Here is a 14273-nt window from a genome sequence, read left to right as displayed (position 1 = left end):
GCTCCCCCTACACTCATTAGACCCATTAGAGTACAATACCCCTTTTGGAATGCAACTCAAGACATCTGCAAGCAGCTGGAAAGGTCACAGACGTAACTCACAAAGAGGATTACTGGCCTCAAACAGATGCCCTACACTGACCATCTCAAAATACTCCATCTTTACTCCATAGCAAATCGCCTGCTCCGAGGTGATTTCTGCCTAACATATAAAGCTATGTCAAACCCAAAGCTGTTGGACATGCTACACCTAAAGAAATCCCAATCCCTCCGAGCTACACACTCTAGGGACCTAAACCTTGTCACCACAATAAACAGGAGATGCTGGAGGGATAGATTCCTGCCCCAGAGGCTTCCATAATCTGGAACAAGCTACCCATCTATGTCAAGCAAAGTTCCTCATTAGCACTCTTAAAGAAAAATCTTTGAGTGGATGGGAAATACGAAATATACCCCGGGAATCACTTCTGTGGCTCTGTTCGACAGTGGCACAGGAAAATAACTTTCTTGGGTGGCATAAGCCAGGGAACCTTGTTGGCTAGGCTTACTTAGGCCCTTGGGCCGACAGCTAGTACCTACCTATGAACCTATTAGACTAAATACACTATGATGTAGCACTGAAATGTGCTGACATTTTAAGGGTGACAGTTCATTATTTACTCAAAGCAAATGTCAGAGTGAAAAAGTTCAAACAGTAGATGAAAAGGAGGGGAAGAGAAGAAAGAGTGAGAAAAAGTATTTGTTAGAAGTAATAATTAGGGTCGATATGGGAAGCAGGAGAAAAAAAAAAAAAGGAGTAGAAGTAACATTACAAGTAAGAGAAATGAAACCAAGGAAAAGAAGAAAACATGAACAACAAGATTTACAGCTGCGGACTGTCAAGTGGATTGGTAGCAGGTGCCATAAAACTGGGTTTGGAGAAAAGTTTGGTGACTGAACAAACAGATTTGTCCACATTAACTGTATATCATTTTGTGTTTACGTGTGCGGTGTAAAAGAACTACAAAGCAAATCCGCACTGATACCTGCTTGCTGCTCTGCTGAGGGGGACACTTGTGCAAGTGCAGTGGCCTGGCTCCAGTAGAAAGGGATGGCAGCATACCGCTCAACTTCATAGAACAAGAAATCTGGACAAGGCCATACATAATAGGGGACAAAGGCACAAAAATTGGGACAATTTATAAATATTGCACTTACAAACTTAGAAAGTTGATAAACAGGTTTTGCATTAGAGTGAATTTTCTTAAGGATATGAAGTCTGAAAATCAAAATGCCTGTCAACTTTCTGACTTTAGTGTTCAGTGATTTGACAGAAAACTGCAATTTTATGAAAAACAGACAAAAAATCTGGACTTTCTGCAAAAATCTCTACTGTTGAGAGATATGGACGAGAGTTCTGAACCAACACCCATCAGTCATTTTCCTTTGTTTGCCAAAGCCATTACAGCAGTGTTTTGCCAAGAGGTGGAAAAAGCCTTAAATTTGACTGGTATGTTGTGTGGGTGTGGGTAGCTATGTTCATGGAAGGTGGAGGTGTGCCATTGCAAGTGTGGTGCGAATGTTATGGATTATGAAATGGAGAGATTAAGAGTAAAATTGTGCTTAGTGAAGTCCCTAGCAATTTCATCACTGCTTGATTCAGACATACATTTCTCTGTGTTTGTCAATACTATGTTTGAGTGCATTGGAGTGTGGTATCACTGCTAAAACTGCTGTTACTCTAAATACAAGCATCTGCTTTGGAAGTTTTCTCCAGGAGTCTGTTGCTGAGAGGATGAAACATATGCTACAGGTATACAACCAAGACAAACTAGATAAAGCAATAGTAAGGAAAAGTACTAGGTCACATCAGAGAACGGTTGTAAAATATCATTAAATGCCATAAGCTCAGGTTATACTACAAGAGAAAAACTATGTAAAGAACCATTTCAGCAGCCAAAATGCATTACAAGTTGAATATTTTACTGTGCCCATTTTAAAAAATGGATAGACAGGCAAATGCATCAGTCCAAAGTTTAGGCCTTTTTTTTTTTTTTTTTTTTTTTTTTTTTTTTTTTAATTCCTGGGAAATGCTATTCAGAAGTGAAGAGACATACAAGGGAACAGATTTAGTGGCATACCAGGCTGTGATTTTTTTTTTTTGTCTCTATTGTCATGCAAAGCTGACTAAATAGTTGAATCTAGTAAAGCTGAAAATGTGAGACTGTAGGAGACTGAAGGAGGGGAGATGGGAGGAGTAACCGGGCTAGGAACTGAAACTTGCAAAACTGCTCCTTGCGAAAAGTCTTTTTTTCTCTCAGTACTTTGGCACTTTTGCAAGTTTCTTTCATAGAATGCGTAGTACATCAGTAGGAACAACATTTGTAAAACTCGGTGCATACCAGTCAATAACACATGAGCTGCAGACTCTCAAACTTGGCAGTTTTTTTCAGGTGTTCCATTCTAAGTGAATGGAAGTCTAGTCTGACAACAAATGGTAGGGCTATTTGTTCTCAGTCTACGCATTATGGGACAAATTTAGCTTTCCAGAGGAATCACGATGTCTGCCCCCATGAGGGCAGACAAGAGTAAAAACAAAATAAAACTAGGAATGAATACTTATTTTGCTGCAGGCAGTTTTGGGAGGTGTAGTAAATCATGGCAAGATAAAAAAATATATGTTTTCTTCATCATTTTCCCATAGTGGTCCTTTAATATGTCAAGTATCTGAGACACAGACAGCATTCTGTATTTTGTCTTTGACCTAACGAGATCCATTCACCACACATCTGCCTTGCTACGAGCAAGTTAAATCTAGGGAACAGTATAATTCTTAGATTCAGCCAGGAATAGAGCGAAACATAGTTTAGATATTTCCTTTGAGACTGTCGTGCAATGTTGTTTTAAACATTTCCTGTCATTCTGAACTCTGATGTTACTGTGATTCTATACAGAAAGCTTTTTTGTAAGACTAGACACTCTTTAAGGGGCTTAACGTAGCTGATAAAGAACTGGCTGGTGGCAGTAATAAATTATCTTACAGTCTGGGCAGAAGGGGGCATAGCTAGTAAACCTGTCAGCCTTTCCTGTGTGTAATATAAAATCAAACCTCAAAGTGTGTGCGTTTGTCAGCTACTTGGACAGGGACACAAAGCACTGGTTGCACAGAGAAGGTGCTGGAGGTCTTGGCTTGGCCACTCAGCTGAGATCTCAACCCTATAGCTGTCACTGAGAAGTCTTATTAGGGATCTGGAGAGAGGGAGAAACCAGCTCTAAACTAACTGTAGTCTCTGTGTGCTCTTAAGGGAAATTGCACTTTATGCAGAGAGCTGCATATGGAAATACTGTGTACCTGTCATCCAATGTACGTCCCCCACTGTTACTAGTGGTGAGGATTAAGGCTCCTCGATTACTGAGCCAGTGGTGAGGCTTCACAATTCACATGCATACATGTATGTATATACACACGCAAGAATGGGTGACCAAACAGAGAGAGAAAGCTTGTAACAGCAACAATGCCACCCAAAGACTATATTTATAGTTTCCACATCTACTAATCTACATTTCACCTAAGCGCAGGGATGACTTCTGCTTCACATGGATGTGAAGCCAGTTCCAGAGAAAGGGGGAGTTTCTTAGACACATACATGTCCCTCCCTATTTATGCTGCAGGCCAGATTTAGGTCCCTGAACAGCTGTTCTTGATATTACGTGTTTTTACAGATGTGCAACAGGTGCACAAGGTCACGTGGGCTGGATTAGAGGATGCTTTGTAGACCAGGCATAGGTCACCTCTCAGCAGCCTACAGAGGCGGTCTGCAAAGGACTTTTTTTTCAACACCAAGTATTCTTTTTGTGAGGAATCTATGGACGCTCCAGCTGTTGCATATGACTGGCCAGGTACATCTCAAAGGGGGCACTGTACTCAATTGATCTTATGAGAGAAGAGTAGAACGGACGAATGATATGTTTGGATACAGATGCCATACCCCTCCATACAAGTCGTGGAATGCAGAATGATTTCCTCACTACAGCAGTCACAATGGTCAAATGCTAAATCACTTTCAACATGAATTCCCAAATCTCTGACTACAGAATCTACTCTTGGGGGTCTACTGTCAAAATTAGTTTGCTGGGGCAAACATTTTCTGAAAGATACCATGATGCATATTTCTAGCATTGAGTTTTAACTCTGGCACCAGTTATTAATCGGTCAGACATTCTATTTTTCTTGGGGGAATTCACTGACTGCAATCTACAAACTGTCAGCCAGAGGCACTTGACATTAGCCTTGACCTCAGAGAAGTAAATGCCAAACAGGGTGGTCCCAACACTGATCCCTGAGGCACCCCACTAGTAACCAGCCTTTTGTGATACATGACTCCCATTTTCTAACTCTTTGGGTCCAATCTGTAAGTCAGGTGGCTATCCAGCAGGTGATGTAGGGGTAAACCCAAACAGAATTGAGCCCAGTGTCACCCATGTTGATCACAAGTGCACTGGGCACATACCAGGTTAGCTGCCCTTACAAGCCATTTTAAGCCTAGCCAAGTACCCCTTTTGTGCTTGAATTAGCTTATCCAATCTGGTTAGAGATTGATTTTAACCATCTCATAGTCGATAATTATATAGTACCCCTAATGTGAATAAATGGGTTCATACCACAGACAGTTTGAGGGGACAAATGCATGGGACAAAGCAATCAGTTGCTGCCTCTGTCCATTAGTAGTACAGTAGACTGTCCTGGGTAAAGTTTTGGTTTCCCCATCTGTAGATCCAAGTTGGATACGACTATGGGCAGGGATGAACTTGTTTTATGGTACCTTCTGTAAGATATCCCTATCCCTCTAGACCATTCTGTTGATGTTGCAGAAGAGGTTTAAATCCCTAGATAGAGCATGTCTGCCAGCTGACTTGCTGATGTACAGCAAATCCATTAGTACTGGGTCAGTGAATGCCAGACAAGGGTCACCTCTTAACAGTCTGTGGGGTACTGAATAGAGTGACAGAGCTTTTAGTTGGACCATGTAGGACATGTTTAGGCCTAGTATCCTTTTACTAAAGTATCTCTGAGCGTTCCAGCTGTTGTGTCTCTGGACAGATATATGCCAAAGGGGCATTATATTCAATGATTAGCCTTATAAGGGCTGAGTAAAGGGAAACAATGACATCCCTAGATCTAGACACAATCCTTGTGCTTATAAATTATGAAGTAAAGGACGACTTACAATGGTTTCATGTTGGTCAACAGTTAGCTCACTGTCCACATTACGTTCCCAAATCCTGAACTGGGTCAACTCTTAGGGGTACATTGTCAATGTGGTAGTTAATGGGGTAGATGACTGCCCAAAGGACACAACAATGCATTTTTTGGCATTTAGTCTGTCATTTATCATACATACTGTACACAATTTCCATGACTGTTCACATTTACTTATCTGTTTACCAACATACTGTACTGATCTCAATGGACCATTTACAGGCACAGCCCATGTGACTAGAATCATAAAATGAACAAAAACATTTACAGATGCAATAGGCTACAACACAGCTTTGCAAATCAGGCTAGCCAGACCTATAGATAGATAGCTCTGAGTCTGTGGATGGCCCACTGTGTCCTCCATTCATCTGACATGGACAGTTTGGAAACTGTAGTTAAGTAGTGATTATACAACACTACTACTCCTTATTGCCTATTTTTTAACAAAGTATGAAAACCAAACGCTCATAGGATTCTCCCTCCCTAAGCGCTACACCAACTGCCATACTAATCTTTCTGCCATATCTGTCCCACCAACGCCCAACACTGTTAATACAAAATCCCCCAACATAGTCCAACTCACCCTTCATCACCCTAAAATTTCAAATAAAAATAACCTCAAATTACTATTCAAACTACAAAGACTATTAATTTACCTGAAAAATAGTATTACCATTTATGGCGATATCCATCCCAATCCAGGTCCCACTACTGTCCCAGACTCTAACCCCTCTAAATTTGCTCGTAATTCTACTGACTCCCTTCTAGTACTACATCTGAACCTAAGAAGTATTAACAACAAGGTGCACAACCTGCACGCTATGTTAGCTACTCATTCCCCTGACATCATGTGTCTAACTGAAACATGGCTAAAACCCACCACTAAGGACGAAGAGATTCTCCCTCCCGGGTATAATATCTTCAGGGCCGACCGTGTAAAGAAACGGGGTGGAGGTATAGCTGTTATGTTCAGGAATACCCTGAATATCATTAGGAACCCAATACAACATCCCATAATCTCTAATTTAGAACTTATTGCCCTAAAGTTATGCTTAAACACTCAAAAATGCATCAACCTCATTGTAATTTATATCCCACCAGGGAATAACAGAAAATCTGGAGCAAACCCTGTCCTGGCTAGCCACTAGTTACCCACAAGAAACCATAGTACTTGGGGATGTCAATATAGACTGGTCCCTTTGTTCTACCCATACAACCCCACAACCTATTAACCTACATGGCTTTTCCCAAAATATACTTTCCCCAACCAGACTTGGCAATACTCACCAAAAAGAAACCACCATCGACTGGATCCTTACCAATAAAGATTCAATCAACTATACCACTGGGACCCTTCCCAGCGACCTCAGTGACCACCTAATTACCTATATTATTAAACACAAATGCCCAACTACTAACCCCCCCTTCTATAAACTAATTAGAAACAAAAAGAACTTTGTCCCACAACTATTCCTTGCAGACCTAAAATCCTGCAACTGGTCCATTTTAAAAGCTCTACCCCTAGAAGAGAGCGTTTCCCACTTCAATGATACATTTCTTAGGATACTTGACTCACATGCCCCAAACAGACTAATCAGATCCAAAATACGTATAGCACCTTGGCTAACTAGAGAAACCAAAACCAAAATGAAACTCAGAAACCAGGCCTGGGACAAATGGAGAGCCACTAAAACCCCCAAGATCGCATTAAATTTCAACAGCTAAGAAACACTACCAAAACAAAAAACAATACTTCTGCCACCTCCAGAATAAGCACCAGAACAATCCAAAGAAGTTCTGGGCAGGATTTAACAACCTCCTTCACCCAGGTAAAACTACTACCCCAACCCCCGAGAAGCACATTGGAAAAGATGCGGAGGAAATAGCCAATACCTTTAACTCCTTCTTCACCGATACTATCCAATCACTTGCCAGTCAACTAACCTCCACTGCCCCACCTACCTCTCAACCTCATGTAGCTGCCCACACCTCCTTTAACCTAAACCCTGTCTCTTCCTCCTACATTTGTTCCCTCTTAAAAAAACTTAAACCAACCACCCTGGCGGCTGATCACCTCCCAGCGGAATACTTACAAATAGCATCCGAAGCCATCGCCTATCCTATATCCATCCTGATCAATAGAACTATAACTGAAGCCAGCATCCCCTCTTCTTGGAAGATTTCTTATATCATCCCTCTACATAAAGGAGGTACCTCCACTGAAACATCCAACTTCAGACCAATAGCAATAATTATGGAAAGATGTGTTCACAAACAACTCCTTCACTACTTAACCCTTAATCGTCTCTTATCTAACTCCCAACATGGCTTTCGCCCCCACCACAGTACAACCACTGCCCTCCTTTCCTTTATAGACTCCATTAATAACAATCGTAACAACAAACTAATATCCTCCGCCCTCTTTCTTGACCTATCGAAAGCGCTCGATATGGTCAATCACCAACTCCTACTTAATACCCTAGAAAGCCTACATCTTAGCACCCCAGCACTAAGCTGGTTTAAGGCGTACCTCACTGGTAGGCAACAAGCTGTCCTGTGGCAAAACAAACTATCAGACCTGCTCTCAAATACCATCGGTGTTCCTCAGGGCTCCATACTTGGTCCTCTTCTGTTTTCCATCTTCATAAACGACCTTCACTCAGTCATCCCCAAATCCACCTGCATACAATATGCTGATGACTCCACCCTGATCTGCTCCGATGTCTCCCTCTCAAAACTCCAAACAACTACTCAACTCTGTTTTGCTTTAGTTGAGAAATGGTTCACTGACTTGAAACTCCTACTCAATCCAACAAAAACTAAATTACTCCTATTTTTCCCCAACGCCAATACACCCATTGGCAATGAACTCCCAAATACTAACATTACAACATTCCATGTTAAATCCATCAACGGAACCATCATAGCCCCTGTCACCAGTACCAAATTACTAGGTGTTACCATAGACTACAAGCTAAAATTTGACATCCACATTACCCAAACCATTAAATCGGTTAACAAAAAACTTGGATCCATGTACAGAATAAAAAACTTCTTAACCCCCTCTACCAAACTAACGATTGCCTGTACGCATCTCCTCTCCACCCTACTATATGCCTCCCCAGTTCTTTCCTTCCTCAATAAACGTGAACTTAACATGCTCTCTCTTGCTTATAACCATATTGCTAGATTCATAACAGGTTCTCCTTATCACACCCACCACTGCCTTAACCTTAGGAAACTCGGTTGGTTGGAACTACCCAATCTTCTTAAACTTAACCAACTCACCGAAGCCTTTAAAATAATCCACCATCCTGACAGAACTCCTTCACTGTGTAGTATTTTGACCCCCTACTCCAACCTAAACTCCCTTCGATCAGCTAATAACGTCCAGATCTTAACGATTAAAGCTAAGAACGCGGGTGGTGATGCCCTGTATGCCAACTCCATTGGAAAGCCTTGGAACTCCCTGCCAAACACCCTTAGACTCATGACCTCATATAAACAGTTCAAAAAGAATCTCAAAAGCCATCTTAAGCTACAATGGCTATGCCCATGCACAGAACCTGACTAACTTATCAAATCTCCTGTACTCATAATCTGCCCTGATAATTAGTTACCTAGACCATTATTTTCACTGTGTTTATCCTATACAACTAGTTTGTCTAACTTGTTGCTTTGCTGCTTGTGCTTATATAAAGTCTATGTTATTTCCTATTCTTATATTGTAAATGTAACATGTTCTCATCATGTATTGCCATTATGCTGGAGCTTTTCTCCCCGGGCCTCTACTGAAAAGGGATATGTATCCAGCTGGACTAGCCCGGTCAACAAATGTAAAATAAATAAATAAATAATAAATAATAGTGGGCCCAATACTTCATGCTATTAGGGAGGCATCTTTGGATAGTACTAGGACTCACCGATACAGTGATACTTGGGGGAGTTATGCATGTGGGTGTTTGAGGGACATCAGAAAGGGAACTGGAACTACATTTGTTGGGGAGGAGGTTTGATTCATACTGGCTCTGTAAAGGTGACAGTCTCTACTTCAGTACAGTGCTATTTATTGCCTTTGAGTTTACGAACATAGACAGTTTTGCGACTCCTTTCAACAGGAGGCTAAATTCATCTCAAATTTAGCTTTGGAAAGACTTTAAGCCCCCTCCTCATGTAGGTTGACGAGGGATTTATTTTTATGGCATTTTTCATCCAAATTTCTGCCACAAATTTATTCCGTTTGCTGTTGAACATTTTGATGTTGGGATTCTGCCAGGGCATCTAATTTTCTCGAGTTAATCCAGAACTTGATCAGGGGGGTACAGCTAAACTACTCCACATAGCCAGCAATGTTAAGGGGATTGGGGGGGGGGGTTTGAAATTTTGGCAGGGGTCACAGTACTAGGAAGTTTGCCCTAGCACAATTTCCAAAAGTTTCAGGGTTAGCCAGTGCCTCTGGTTTCACCTTTACTTCAAAAGAGATAGTTGCACAGTCTCAACTGTCCAGGGAGGACAATACACTAGGAAGGATGTAACATTCCACCATGATCAGGTAAAAGGACATCTGCTCCCCTAGGGAGTTTACAGACCCAACTAAACCAATGAGTTTGCATTTACAAAGTCTAAATCTCCAGGCCTGCATGCTAAGGGTCATGTAGGATTTCCAGTTTATATTGGAGAAGTTAAGGTCCCCCATTAGTATGGTGTCAGGCTAAATTGGGAGTATCTCTAGTACACTTAGTATGCATTATGGTCCTTCTGGGACACAGGAGGGCAATCTACAGCTTTCAAGGATATAACATGAGACTTTGCCCAAGGTAATTTGGATTGTGAAAAGCTCAAGTATTATCGTACTGATGGTTTCTGAGGTGTGTTTATTTTTAATTTAAGAAACGCAGGAGTCTGGCACTGAGCAGCAACAGTATCAGATTTTTCTGGGCCAGTTCAGCTCTATTGATCAGCTTACCAGGGTTGCAGTGCCTATATAGCAGGCAGTATAGAGGTGGAGAAGGTTTTAACCAATATTCACCATTTCAAAAAGGAGAGGCACAGATCATCCTTTGCAAACAAACGTCAATCCTACCCTCCCAGCCTAACAAATGTTGCACCCCCTTCAAATGACATACTCTACACATTCTTTTGTAAGACCATGAAGCATATTACACACTCCTACAGCAACTTAGCTTTGTAGGCAATGCCTGCTAAATCTCAAATTTGACAAGATCACACGCTGCCTACTTTAACTTTACAAGGTATAGGACACATTAAACACCAATTCTTATACAATAAGGCTGACAACAAAATGACTCAGTCAGAATACTGCTGCTAGAGCAGTTAAAACTTCCACAATCAAAAAGACTGCCAGCTGTGAACCCAAGGGATTTGTTTTGGGCCCCTTCCCGTTTGGGATTTATTACCTTTTACACGGTTTTAAGTACCTTGCAGTTCTTTTGGTGGTGGTGGGGGGGGGGATTAGCCCCACCTAGTGGTAGTTTTGCATTTTTTTTAAAACTCTTTAGAACTTAATTCATAGGAACATTTCTCAAAAAATACAAGTTCTAGTGTTAAACGGTTGACCACCACACCAGGGTGAGAGTTTGCCACTGCAAATCCTGGTGTGTCTTGACAAACAATTTCCAGGAAATCCTACTAATTATTCATTTGACTGATTGCTAAAAACCAAGAATCATGTTTCAATTTTACTATACCCTCTTGAGACCCGTTACAGAATGTAACACCTTACCTTTCAACTAATTAGGGAGAAATCCAGAAATACTTAGGGACACTTAAAACCTTATTATTAATTTGAGACACTGAATAGAGAACAAATTAATATGTTTTCTGAAATAAAAAAATCTAATTGGTCATTAAGTGACAAATCACCTTTTCTTCAAAAGTTGAGTTTTAGGAGGAATAAAGAGTGGCAGAACTAAAATTTGAGTCAAAATTAGGGACAGCTGAGGGGCAAGTTTAACACACTCTTTAGCACCCATCTTAATAAGGACAGCAAGAAACACTCTCTGTTCTAGCAAACCTTTGTCTACCAACAAAGACTGGAATCTTCGACCCTGGATTCAGTGCCTAGTGGCTCCCAGGAAGGGATGGCTACTTCAGGTACCATTGCCCTCAGGGATCCCATTATCCTTGACATCATTTTCCTCCAACTCAAGCAGTGCAGCCAACACTAGAAGATATCTCAATCTACATCAGAAATAAAGTTAGATGCAAAATTATCACCCAGCACCCACTTCCGATCTGGATTGGACTCCTACTGGTCAAGCAATGTGATCCCTTATCATAGGAAGTTAGAAGGCTACTGGCCCTGATGCCCTTATAAGCCTAACCAAGCGTTAAGCCCATGTTAGCCAAGTCGACACCAGATACCCCAGTCCAGCAGGGACACGGGCGCAATCCCAGGGCTGCATTTTCTATTTCCTATCCAGGTTGCACTTAAAGGATAATGGGGTAATCTGCTTGACATGGACAAGGAGTCTAATCCACAGATGGATGGGGGGGGGGGGGGGTCCTCTGGGACACAAATCTGTCCCACCCAGTCCTACTGATGTCACAGACCAGGTTGAGGTGACACATGCAGGTTATTCAAGTGGATACTGATGTGCAGATATACAGCAGTGTCATCGAGGCAGGGTCTGACATTGCTTTGTACACCAAACAGAGGTCATTGAGAAGTCTGTATGAGTCCAAGTAGAAGAACAGTCCTTTTAGCCTGAGTAGGGTAGATGTTTGAGACACTGGATTCTCCTGGTGAGGAACTTCTGTGGTCTCTCCAACTGCTGCATGTGTTTTGTGAGGTACATGCCGCAAGGGGCATTGTATTCAATGGGCCTTATAAGGGAAGAATAAAGGGACATTATGACCTCCTTGTCTGTGGATGAAGTACCCTTCCTTTAAGGTGGCCCATGTAAAAAGCTCTCCATACAACGGAAGCAACGTGGTGATCAAAAGTCAGATCAGCGTGGATGCCCCAATCCCTCACGACTGACTGCGTGTTTAGGATGCTGTTATTAATGTGACAATTTATGGGGGCGTCACTCTCCCCAAAGTGGATGATACATTTTCGGTGCCAGGTTTCTAGCAGCAGGCATTTCTTATGGTGAGACCCTCTTGGAGGATGTCCACATCACTAGGGGAACTGAGGACAGCGCCCAGCTTACAATCTGCAAATTTGGTCACCATCTCAGAAAAGTATACCCCAAATAACTGAGGCCCCAAGACAAAACCCCTAGGGCACACCACTCGTTACGGGTCTGCTACTAGAGGTGGCTTACCCTAATTTGACCAGGTGGGTTCTATCAATATATTATCCCTTCAAACTTAAACCGGGACAACAGCAGAAGTACCCTTCAATTTACTCAAAAACTTACAGACCTCTTCCAGGAAGGGATAGTCGAAGGGGAGGGAGATTATTCGTAAGGCGCTCAAATTATCTTGTTAAATCGCACCGTTTATACTACCTCACAGCACAAGCCATAAGCTGTATTACAGAAAAAATGTTCCCCATGTAAAGGCTCTGCTACCAGGGCAACTACAAACAAGCAAAACGCACTCTACTGTGCATCAGAAACACAAGTTCTTACTCTTAACACGGGTAAATTTAATTTCCGTACCGCGCCAAAAAATAAATAAAAAATATTCACCACAACATTGATACTGCTCAGACGTTAATGTCATAAATCGCGAAACAGTGTTCAGTGCCGTTACCTTTTTCCGGTAAGGAGGGGACGTACAAACTACAGCACAGTGTACCACACGTGACCAATTACGAAACGCCCGACTGAACTACGCTAATTAAGAAAGCTATGCGTCCTACATTTGCGTTTTTGCTATCATATATCACAATAGATACACGGATATCGGACTATTTTATGCTGCGGGTAATAAAGCCTCCACCCCATCTTAATTTTCTCCTTTATCTGGCATCACATTAGAAACGTATTTCAATAACTTTAAAAAAAAAAAGAGTGATTATCAGTACACCACAGAATTTCACAAATGCCACTCTCTTAAAACAGACACGAGGCCTTAAACGAAAAAGAGCCAGCATACACTTTAACTTTCACCACCTATACACATTACTGTCAACACAATTAAATCATGTTCTACCACCCATGCCGCCATCATTACTTTCTCAAAAATTTCCAGTATTACTCCTCCTAATCAACCAATTAGCATTACATACCTGAGCTTCTACTACCGACCACCTCACAGCGGCAAACCCTAAAGGGCAAGTCAGAATTTTACGTAAAAAAGACGTTAGCAACCCGTTTCATGAGAGTTTTGCATACAGAATTACACTTACCCCCCGCCCCGTCAACTCTCGCGAGTTTTAGAGGGAGCAAGGATCTTCTAAAATTGCTTCAGTGAAATTTACGTGGTAGATGAGAATATGTTCTTTAAAAAAAACTTTCAGGTAACTTATATAATTCTAAACGGGTTATCAGTCCGGTATTTACTGTTACCTCTTTTTACCGCTTAGAAATATATTTCTTCTCGCACTTTAACCGCTCTTCTTTCTGTATATTTCCCCTCCCACATCCAAGCTGTAGCTATTACAGGCTTCATGTGTCCAATCACACGATTTTCTGAACAAGTCTACCTAACTTGAAGGCACTTTCCATTTTTTTTGTAGACTTGGTTTACTACTCACACATTTCGGAGTCAAATACTGTTGCACAGGATTTTGAAACTACAATTTACCGGAAGCTAGTCCACTTGCTTAATCTAACATAATGCTAGTCACATTTTACAGCTCCCTTTTTTTTAAACAGTAAGTGACTTTAAGATAGATTTTTGCAATATTCAGTAAAGTCCACGAATTTTATAATGTGTGTTTTGATAACATTATTATTGTTGCCATGTTACGTTTTTCTTTTTAACGTTCTGAGATGTATTCCACAAGCTTACTGGATGCTTGTGTGGGGTGGTACTCAGTACGCACATTTTAGGCTAATTATGGGGGCTATAGCCCATAGAAGGGGCACTTCAGATGTGCAATAGCAAATCCCACCCCTGCA

General features: G+C 41.5%; 1 protein-coding gene across 5 annotated transcripts in view; it reads right to left on the bottom strand.

Moving 5' to 3' along the window:
- Positions 1–13857, bottom strand: part of SUGP2 (SURP and G-patch domain containing 2) — a 946851-nt gene extending 932994 nt beyond the window's left edge. Inside the window, exon 1 of one of the 5 annotated variants that reach the window (XM_044053944.1) lies at positions 13719–13857. The gene's annotated coding sequence lies outside the window, so the exon portion shown is untranslated. The other 4 variants (XM_044053942.1, XM_044053940.1, XM_044053943.1 and 1 more) reach the window with 4 other exon arrangements.
- Between the last annotated feature and the right edge of the window lie 416 nt (positions 13858–14273).

Source organism: Protopterus annectens, chromosome 13.part0 (genome assembly GCF_019279795.1).
Source record: "Protopterus annectens isolate FY-2018-M chromosome 13.part0, PAN1.0, whole genome shotgun sequence".
Classification (NCBI taxonomy): Eukaryota; Metazoa; Chordata; order Ceratodontiformes; family Protopteridae; genus Protopterus; species Protopterus annectens.
This window is presented reverse-complemented; position numbering and strand designations above follow the sequence as displayed.